This window comes from Sarcophilus harrisii, chromosome 1 (genome assembly GCF_902635505.1).
Source record: "Sarcophilus harrisii chromosome 1, mSarHar1.11, whole genome shotgun sequence".
Classification (NCBI taxonomy): domain Eukaryota; kingdom Metazoa; phylum Chordata; class Mammalia; order Dasyuromorphia; family Dasyuridae; genus Sarcophilus; species Sarcophilus harrisii.
In genome coordinates, this window is record NC_045426.1 from 225,578,180 (window position 1) to 225,589,038 (window position 10,859).

Below are 10,859 nucleotides of genomic sequence, written 5' to 3' on the forward strand. Positions count from 1 at the left end.
ATGAATTACTACATATTTCAAAATAAAAATTTGGCATAAAAATTGTACCTGGTTAAAAACAAATAAAAAGAATTATTGGCATGTCAGAAAAAGATAATGAAGAAAATCTGAATGCTATATTTCAACAAATAAATAAATAAAATTCCAAAAGTATTAGAAAGTGGGAAAGATGAATACAAATTGATTGAATCCATATGACACTATCAGAGAGGAACAGCAAGTTAAACTCATACAGAAATTTAATCCTCATGGTCCAGAAATTCATTACTGATGTAATAAGCAAGAACAGAAATAAATTTGCATATCAAAAGACACTAATTCAAATCATACAATATTATTTTTGACAAAGAAATGAAATAAAATGCTGGGACATTAATATGTTGAAAAGAAAAGGAAATCATCATGCCTACCAAAATAGCATATCCTGCAAAGCATATTATACTGCTTCATAAAGGAAAGCTAGATCTTCAACAGAATCAAAGATTTTAATTTCTCCTGAAAAATACTTTTTTAAAACCTAGACAAAGTAGTTAACATGTAAAATATCCAAAAAACAATGAACTAATCAGATAAGCAAGTCCATATAGAAATAAGTAAGTAATTGTTAAATCTGAGATACCATTCCCATAGAGATGGAATAGTCAAAAGGAAACTAAAGGAATAAAATGCAACAGAGAGGGATAGTGATTTTAATTTCTTTAGATAAGTGGTAGAAGGCAAAGAAAATCATTAAAAATAAATAAAGTGCCTGGATTCAGGGAGTAGAAAGATTTTTAATCATACTCTTGTTGAGACCTGGTAAAAGCAATGTGAAAATTTTATATCCTTTGTCCTTTCCTTGTATAGTCAGAATTTAGCACAATGCCTATCATATATAGTAAGTGCTTAATAAATGTTATTGAATGGCTGAGGGCAATGGAAGGGAGACGAATACAGGGAAGGGAAAGGAATGTAGAGAGAAAAGGAGTGGAAAGAAGGGAAGGGAGGAGAGAGAGAGTGAAGTACAAAAGAGTGAAAAGGAAGGAGAGGGGGAGGGAAAAGAAGGGGAGTCAAAGGATCAGGATAATGAGTAGGAGGAAGCAGAGAAGAAGGTAAAAAAGGAGACTGGAGGAGATAAGAGGAGAGGAGAAGGAAGAAAGGGTAAAAGAAAAGGAAAAGAAGAGACAAAAGAAGTCAGTTCTGAATAATAATAAATTGTGATCATTTTTTAATAAAAAGGCCCATTCAGAAGTTGAAGACTGCTTCTTACTCACAGTGAACTAATCACTTGTTTCCAATGGAAACATTAGACAATAATGATAATGACCAGCATTTACAAAGCCTTTTAAAATATGAAGAGTCCTTTATACAGATTATCTTATTTTAGCCTCAAGATGTCACTGGATTCAGTGACATTAAGTACTATATGTGTTTTATCCACAATTTTAAGGTAAGGACCAAAAGATCAAGAGAAATTAGATCATTTATCAGTGTTCTGACAGCTACTAAGTGTCAGAAGATGCATTTGAATCCAGTTCTTCCTAGTGCCAAGTCTAGCACCACGTGATACTCCTTTATTTGCAATTAATATTGATTTCTTCCTCTGTCCCTTCTATAATTTTATTTAACAAGATTTATAGTAGGTCAAAAGAAATGTGAGATGTGCAAATTTAGAGACATCTCCACTCCAAATATTTATATGAATTATGTGTGCTTGGCCTTCCAAGTTCATATTGGTCTGATGAGCTACAGTGGAACTCACTGTACCTTGACCTCCAACATTTTGGTCCTCTTCAAGTACAAGGGACAACAACTATCACCTCCATGAAGAGAAAATGATGCAATTTGATCTTGCCATGTTACCAGAAATTTGTCCTAGGAATCTAAGTCATTTTCACGAATAACTATTGTTTAAAAAAAAAAAATGAAAAGTCAGATCTAAAGCCAGCAATTTATATTTAGACTAAAGAGAAATTTAGAGAAAATCAGTTTGGGATTTTTCTCCCACCACACAACAGATGAAGCAATTCCAAAGACCATTGTGAGAAGGATCAAGTGAATGCATTTAGATGTTAAGCTACAATGTGTCTTTTGTTGAACATAAGAGGATATTACACAGCAGTATTATTAATTCATAGTGCTGTATTTTATGTAGGATTGCCAATTCATGTTAGGGGATACAATTTTCACCCGAGCTAGTGGATGTAAAGTATTCTCTGGGATGAAAGAGCTCAACTGACAATCATCAGACATTTTCAGGGCCTCAAATGGGACACAAACTGGGTTGATTTATCTCCAAATGGGCAAAGCTTTACATTCAGAATTTTTTAATCACCCTTGCTTCCTAAAGCATAAAGTTTCTATATTATGTATTCAATTAGGCAGAAAGATTCACTAAATTTCTTACAAGATGCATCAGCAGCTCTGATGAAATCTCCAGAATCCTATATTTATTATATCATTCTTTCCAACTCAATTATAAGTTCAAGACCAATATAAAAGTAACTGTGGACCTCTTCTATTTTTTTTTTTTTTTTGTATTTAGAAGATACCTAAAAATAAGACTCGGTTCTAGGGTTACTAAAAAAGAACCTAGGAAAGTACAAATAATTCAGGTGACAGGAGGCTCCCTTCAGAGATAAATACAATAGCTTTCAAGTATATAAGCAGTCACCACCCTTGTTCATGAGATACTGTCAGGCCACTACTATGCATGCCTTTTATTCCCTTACATTTTAGTAACAACTCTGAATTGTCTGCTTCTCATTTCTTCCTGTAATGGTCCCTTGAAATCTCAACAAGATATCAAAAACTGCCACTTACCAGTAACTAAAGAACACCTCTGTCCAGCACTCCAGGTTGCACACGGCCAGCAGCTTAATTAGAGCCACTGAGGTTGTTTACAATTGCAAGAGCAAGTCCTGGCTCCTTGTGAACTCCAGTGGCTTGAACTTTGCAGCATGACTTGCCCTACGGCTTCACTAATAGGCTATATTTGTAAGATGATAACATGATCTGTGGTCTTAGAGAAGGGACATGTGCATGAAAAAAATATCCTCCCTCTATGACTCAACTCAGCATGAGACACAAGACTTTAATAGGAGAGTGTTATCACAGAGGAAATGATAAAGCCAACAGTCTGGGGACATGAAACCTGAGGTTCTGTGAATTTCTCATACAGATGTGCAATTTTTTTTTTCTAGAAAGAGAATGCATTTAAATTCTGAAGTCAGTTAAATACACGGAGGGGACAGGAAGGAGATGCAGGGGAAAAAGAAATTTGCTGAAGATCCATGCTCTTAACTGTTTTCTAATAGCAAAAAACCAAGTAGATAAATATGGAAATAAAAAAGCCAAGTGACCAAGAGATAAAAGAGGCATTTCCTTCAAAGCTCCAGAAAATAGATGTTGATGGTCTATTTATTGCAACATTATTGCTATTTCATGCATGGATTTTATATGAGTTCAGGCTTTCTGTAGATATGTTTTATCTTAGGCAATAGTACTTTGCTGCTGTTTTCCATTGTAGCATATGAACTGTATTAAACAAGTCACCTGGTTGGTAACAAAATAGAAATCTCTTTAAAAAAAAAAAAAAAGAATGGAGGGAAAAAAATCCTTGTGCTATATAAATGTACATATGTATGTATTTTTTCATATATATGCATATTGGACAGCCAGAATTTACAAGGTAATACAAGATATCTACAAAAGCAGTTCTGGGTTTCCAATCTACAAAAAGACAAAAGAGAATATATAAACACTTCAGGATCAGAGATTATCAGTTGGAAGGGACTACAAAATCCAATGCCTTCCTTTTCCAGATGAAGAGATTGAAGCCTAGAAAGACTGTTTGACTTTCCAAAAACAATAAAGTTAACAGATATAAGTGACAGAGATGAGATTTCAATACAAGTCTTCTTAATCCATATTGATTATAAACTTCTGCTTTATCACACTTAGTCCCTTTGGAATTAAAAATTACACATTAGAATAACTATAAAATATAGTCTTATACTAACAAAATTAACAGAAGATGAATATAAATGTCAACTCAGAAGAAAAGCATATAAGAAGAAAAATGAATATAGAGAAAGGGCAGTTAGTTGGCATAGTGAATAGTGTGCCTGGCCTGGAGCCAGGAAAACTTGAATTAAAATGTGGGTAGAGATACTATTAGCTGTGAGACCCTGGACAAGTCACTTAAGCCTGTTTGCCTGTTTCTTCATCTAAAAAATGAGTTAGAAAAGGAAATGGCACTCTTGGCCAAGAAAACTCCAAATGAGGTCACAAATAGTCAGGCATGACTGAAAGGACTAAACAATAACCAATCAAAATATGCCAGGCTTTCAGAAAGGCCTGGAGAGACTTACACGAACTGATGCTGAGCGAAATGAGCAGGACCAGGAGATCATTATATACTTCAACAACAATACTATATGATGACCAGTTCTGATGGATCAGGCCATCCTCAGCAACGAGATCAACCAAATCATTTCTAATGGAGCAGTAATGAACTGAACTAGCTATGCCCAGAAAAATAACTCTGGGAGATGACTAAAAACCATTACATTAAATTCCCAATCCCTATATTTATGCACACATGCATTTTTGATTTCCTTCACAAGCTAATTGTACAATAATTCAGAGTCTTATTCTTTTTGTACAGCAAAATAATGTTTTGGTCATGTATACTTATTGTGTATCTAAGTTATATTTTAATATATTTAACATCTACTGGTCATCCTGCCATCTAGGGGAGGGGGTGGGGGGGAGAGGTGAAAAATTGGAACAAGATGTTTGGCAATTGTTAATGCTGTAAAGTTACCCATGTATATATCCTGTAAATAAAAGGCTATTAAATTAAAAAAAAAAAAAAGGAAAAAAAAATATGCCAGGCTTTGCACTAAATACTTTACAAATTCATCTCAAAATCTTCTACATTTGTAAAGAAATTGGAGGGGGAAGGAATAGGAAAAGGAATAACATTCAAGGTTTTGTAGATTAACAGGAAGAGGATAAGGAATGTAGAGTAACCGGAATGGAATAAAGAGTGAGGGAGAGAGGTGGGGGAGAAGATAAGGGAAGAATCCTTGGGGGACAAGATAGATTAAGTGATAGCAAAGCTAGAAAGTGTGTAGAAGTAAAGTAAAAGAGTCATCGAGGATAGAAAATAAGAGATACACACAAGCATAATAATAATGATCTGGAGTAGAATTTAATAGAAAAAAACCAGGTGTTTTAAAATCATTAATCTCAAACAAAGTCAAGGCTAAAATAGATTTAATATAAAGAGGACAAAATAGGGAAACTAGACTAAATATCAGTCATATTAATCAATATTGTTTTAGACTAATATCATATTAGACAATATTAATTTAGCAAATTTAAATAACTAAATAGTATAAGGCTAGAATACTTTTGTGGATAAAGAAATTATGAGTTGGTGAATTTAGAAAAATATGGAAAGACTTGGACTTGAGAAGAACAATATCCACTTTCAGAGAAACTGAGGACAAACAAGCACAATTCAGCTTTACATAGATATATATATGAATGTATGTTTCTATATATGTGTTGGTTATATATATAGCTATATGTAAGCATGAGTATATATTATGTACATATATATAGATGTAAATATGTATATAAACATATCCATGTTTAATTGTAGCCTTCTTGAAGAAGGCGGGGCAGGGAGGAAAGGGGGAAGAATAAAGGTACAGAAAACAAAAAAAAAAAAAAAAACCCACAGGGAAGCAAAGAAAAGTTGGATAGCTCTGAACAAAATGGATAGTATTTATTATATAGGTTTTCTTAAAATGAAAAATTATTTTCATATTTTGAATCCTCTCATGTTCTGCTCTACACATGGAAATGTTCTTTTTTCTTTTTCTATTTTTATTTATTTTTAATAAATTAATTAATTTTTTTTAAAAAAAGAAATCATCTTTTTCTGACTTCAGACCTGGCACTCTATCCATTGTGCCATCTAACTGCCCAATAAATCCAAGTTGTGGGAATATAGGTACTAATATACTTCTAATAGCAATGGAAATTGGTATAAACTTTTGAAGAACCTGGAAATTCACAACAGTCAAGAAAGTGATGATGTACTTTGATCTGATCATTTTACCAGGGGGACTATGTTCCAAAACAACAAGTTGTTTTTTTGAGTTTATTGAGTTTATTCTTTGAGCCTCATTTTCCTTATCTCTTAAAGGAAGATAATAGTACCCTCTCTAGAATCTACCTCATATGCTAATGTAGAGATAAATAAGAGTAATTAATATACATAAAATGCTTTACAACTCTTATACAGGGTGTTCCAAAAAGCCTTAGTGAGATTTTAATTGAATAAAGCTTTAACATGTACTAAGATTTTTCAAACATGATACAAATCAGTTATTATTTAAAGAATCTATATTGATACATACACACATTATGCATGCATTCATATGTGCATATGGCCATTCATATTTTTATCTATACATGAATATTTGTGCTATATTTATGTATACATATGCTTAAATGTGTGTGCAAAGATATGCTGGAACATATGTATGTATGTCTTCTGGCATATAAGCAAATATAGTATATACAAGGTAAATTAGTTTAACTACTTCTTAATAATATTGTTATTTATACATCTCTTTGGAGTTTGCAAAATATATACATTTATGAGCCGGGTAAGTGGTTCAATAGATAGGGTGCTAGACTTGGAGTCAATGTCATAAGTTGAGAAGTGACCTCTTTCACTTAGTAGCCATGTGACCCTTTCCATCTTCTTTCTGCTCAGTTCATCATCTGTAAAATGAAGATAATAATAATAATACCTACCTTCTGGGGTTATGTTGAGGATAAAATGAAATAATATTCATAAAATTTTTGCAAACCTTAGAAAAATGCTATATAAATTCAAGTTGTCATCATCATCATCATAGTCTTCTTCATTATCAATATTACCTTATTTGCCCCTTTGGTCAACTCTGCATCTAACATGGCCTGACATATAGTAGAGGGTTAAGTGTTTTTCAAATGGACAATGAAGTATCAAAGTAGGACATAGAGAAATAACATAAAATACCATATGGATTAAGGAAATACTTGCTCTTGTTCAGTAGTTTCAGTTCTATCCAACACTTCATGACCCTACAGAGGATTTTCTTGATCAAGATACTGGAATGGCTTTGCCATTTCCTTCTTCAACTCCTTTTTACAAATGAGGAAACTGAGGCAAACAGGGATTAAGGACTTGCCCAGGGACACACTAGATTTGAATCCAGGTTTTCCTGACTTTATTGGTGCTCTATCTGCTGCATTGCCTAGCTTTCCTAATTAAATTTTAGCGACCCCCTATGAATGGGAGCCTTTAACAAGATATCTCAAGTCTGGAATTAAGATACAGGAAAGTGCAAACCCTGGTCAAAATTACTTTTTTTTACAAAAAACCTACCAAGCCATAATAAACTTGCACTTTTCAGAATGTTTTCCTATTGAATAAACCATTGAAGAATATTATGATATAGATAGGACTATCTCTACAAACTTCCTATTCAATGAAATAAAATGATTCACAAGCAAAGATATGATCTCCAGGACCAGAAACCCAAAACATCACATATCACTGTCTGGCTGTCTCACAGGTCTGCTTAAAAGCTCAGGAAGGCAAAAGCAATTGAGCTGAGAGTCCAATGCCCAGAAGGCATGTATAATTCATTCCAGCCATACAGCTCATCATGTATTTAAAAGTGCATCAGTGACCTTGGGAGACCAGCCATGCTATCTCCAAGGGGAGATGGAAAAGGTCCAACTTGTTAATTCCTGGTACGATCTCAGTCCTGACATATCTCTGAAGAATTTGCATGAACTCATGCTGAACAACATGGCCCTCTCACTTTTTTCCCCCTCACAATAAACAGTTGCAGGATATTAAAAGGTCATCTGTTGTGCTGCTAAAGGAAAACTCTAGTGAAATAAATTCAACATGCCTCTTTGCCTTGCCATGAATACCCCTTGCCCAGCCCTACCCATCCCATTCAGGCAGGACAAGAAGAAAAAGGGTAGCAGGGTAAGGAGGTGTGTTAACTCTAGCAATATACCACTTTTATCATATAATCAATACAATTCAAAATTTATGTGGATCATAACAGTCTGATTTGTGAGTTGAGGAAAACAAATACAATATCAAATACAAGCTCTCCTTTCAAATAGTTTGTAATTTTTTTTAAAAAATGATAATATCAAAATCAGAGTTGAAACAAAACCCAATTATAGAAATAATAAAATCACATTAGATTATAAGCCAGCAAATTTGATTTTGATTCCTAGGGAAATTCTAAAACAGATCATTAGAGAGATTGTTACTGAACACCTAAAGGGAAAAAAGCCACTCTTAATAATAACCAAGATAGCTTAATCAAAAACAGTATGCCAGACTGATATAGTTTACTTTTCTTATAGGATGATAAAACTATTGGGTGAAGGAAATGCTGTAGATACTGTTTGCCTAGACATTAATGAAACAATTGATAAAGTTTCTCATACTATCCTTATAGGGAAAATGGAGAGATATGAGAGGTATAGATAGTTGATGACATTTAAATGCATCCAGGCAACCCAACGATTTGGATGGCTGGACTCAGTTGTAATGGCCCAGAGTCAATATGGCAGAAGGAATGGCTTTGTTCTATTTAACATTTTTATCAATAATGTAGATAAAATCGAATATGACGTATTTATCAAAATTGCAAATGATACACAGGTGGGAGGGATGGCCAATATAATGAATTACAATTAGAATCCAAAAGGTTTATGACAAGCTAAGAGTTGTTGTTGATTGACTTTTCATAACCCTAAAATACTGGAATGGTTTGCCATTGCTTTTTCCAGCTCACTTTACAGATGAAGTAACTGAGGAAAACAGGGTTAAGTGACTTGCGCAGGATGACATAGCTAATATGTGTCTGAGCCCAGCTTTGAACTCAAGATGAGTCTTCTTGACTTCAGGCCTGGTACTCTGCAATGTATCCCTAGATGCCAAACAAGCCATATAGGGAGTTTTGAAATCCATTGACTTGTGTTTTTTGCTTGTGCATTTGTTTGTTTGTTTGTTTTGAGATGGATCTCCTTGACTCCCTGAGTTTGCATTCATATGTCCTACTGCTGTTCAGTAAAGACGGTTTAACCTACCAAAATTCTAATCTGGGCCTATTTGCCTCTTCTTAGGCATTCTTGCTCCCTCTTCCAGACCCCTACTCCATTCCTACTTTCTGCCCCATTTCCCAACTCCTCCTGCTTCTAGAGGCTCATCATTGGGTCCAAGGCTTATTATAAGCATCCATTTGGCTTTATCCCTACAAAAGCTCCTATCTCCAGAATTCAAGCAATCTACCAGCCTCATCCTTTCTGAAAGGCAATTACAACCATTGCAAGCACATTGTACTGAATTTTTTATAACTATATTTAAAAATAACTAGTTTCTTTTCCAATTCTAATCATTTAAAAACATTGTTCTGATCAAAAAAAAAATTTTTTTAAAAGGGGGCAGCTAGATGACACAGTGGATAGGAGAACAACCCCTGAAGTCAGGGAATTGAGTTCAATCTGATCTCAGACATTTAATACTTAGTAACTGTATGACCCTGGACAAGTCATTTAATCCCAATTGCCTTGTAAAAAAAGAAAGAAAGAAAATTTTTTTAAAAAACCATTGTTCTGAGAATGTATCCATAAGATTCATCAGACTGCTAAAGAAATATATAACACCTGAATGAGAGGATTAGGCTGAAGTTTAATAGGGATAAGTATAAAAACTTATGTTTGGAAACAAATTTCAGATTTATGAGTCCAAAATTAACGAATCATGTTTCAGCAGCATTTATTCTGATAAATACCTAAGATTTTCAGGGGCCAACAACCTCAATATGACTCATCAGTGGGATATGGCAACCAGAAAAGGTAATGGAAGCACTGACTGTTTTCCAGAAAGAGGGAAATTATAATGCCAGTGTACTTGGCTCTTATCATAGCTCTGCTGGAATGGTATACACTCAGTTCTGGATACTATAGTTTAAGCATATTAATAAATTGAAATGTGTACAAAGGAGAGATGGTAAAAGTCCTTGCATATATGTCATTTAAGAATTAGCTGAAAAAGCTACACACACTCACCCTAGAATAACAAAGGTAGGTAGGCAGAGGAAAGGGAAAAGCAAGTATTTGAAGATCTGTAATATAAAAGAGTTATTAGATTGATTCTGTTTGGTCCTAGATACCAAAACCAAGACCAATGAATATAATTGAGAAAAGGTTCAATTTAGAGTTGCTATAAAGGCAATTTTTATATTAGAGATGTCAATAAATAGAATAGAGTGCCTCCGGTTCTGGTGGGTTCCCTTTCCTTAATGCCTTTAAATTTGCAGAACTTTGATCTGTCTATCTAACCATCTGTTAGATAACCCTCTACTAAAAAACAAAAACAAAAACCAACCTTACTCCAAACTGATCTAAAACTTGAATCACTAAAAAATGGAACAAAAATTTAAAAGGGAAAAAATTGTCATTATTTCACAACACTCTTAGCATGCACAACAGTATCCTATATCTCCAAATACTCTGCCACCTTCAGTTTTTTGTAAGTTTTTTCTTCACCCTCTTTTTTTATTTTAATTTTATTTTAAAGTATTATTTTAATAGTGTTTTATTTTTACAAATACAGGTAAAGATAGTTTTCAACATTCATTTTTGTAAGATTTTGTGTTTCAAATGTTTCTCCCTCTCTCTCTTACTTCCCTCCCTAAGACTTACTTACCTCCCTAAGACAGGAAGAAATTTGATATAGATTAAATATATGCAATCCTTTTAAACATATTTCCATA

The 10,859-nt window shown here is 33.7% G+C and overlaps 1 protein-coding gene across 2 annotated transcripts in view; it reads right to left on the minus strand.

Moving 5' to 3' along the window:
- LRRC2 (leucine rich repeat containing 2) overlaps positions 1-2,983 on the minus strand; it is a 182,406-nt gene extending 179,423 nt beyond the window's left edge. For both annotated transcript variants that reach the window (XM_031937676.1, XM_031937683.1), the window contains exon 1: positions 2,803-2,983. The gene's annotated coding sequence lies outside the window, so the exon portion shown is untranslated. The remainder of the gene's footprint in view (positions 1-2,802) is intronic.
- Between the last annotated feature and the right edge of the window lie 7,876 nt (positions 2,984-10,859).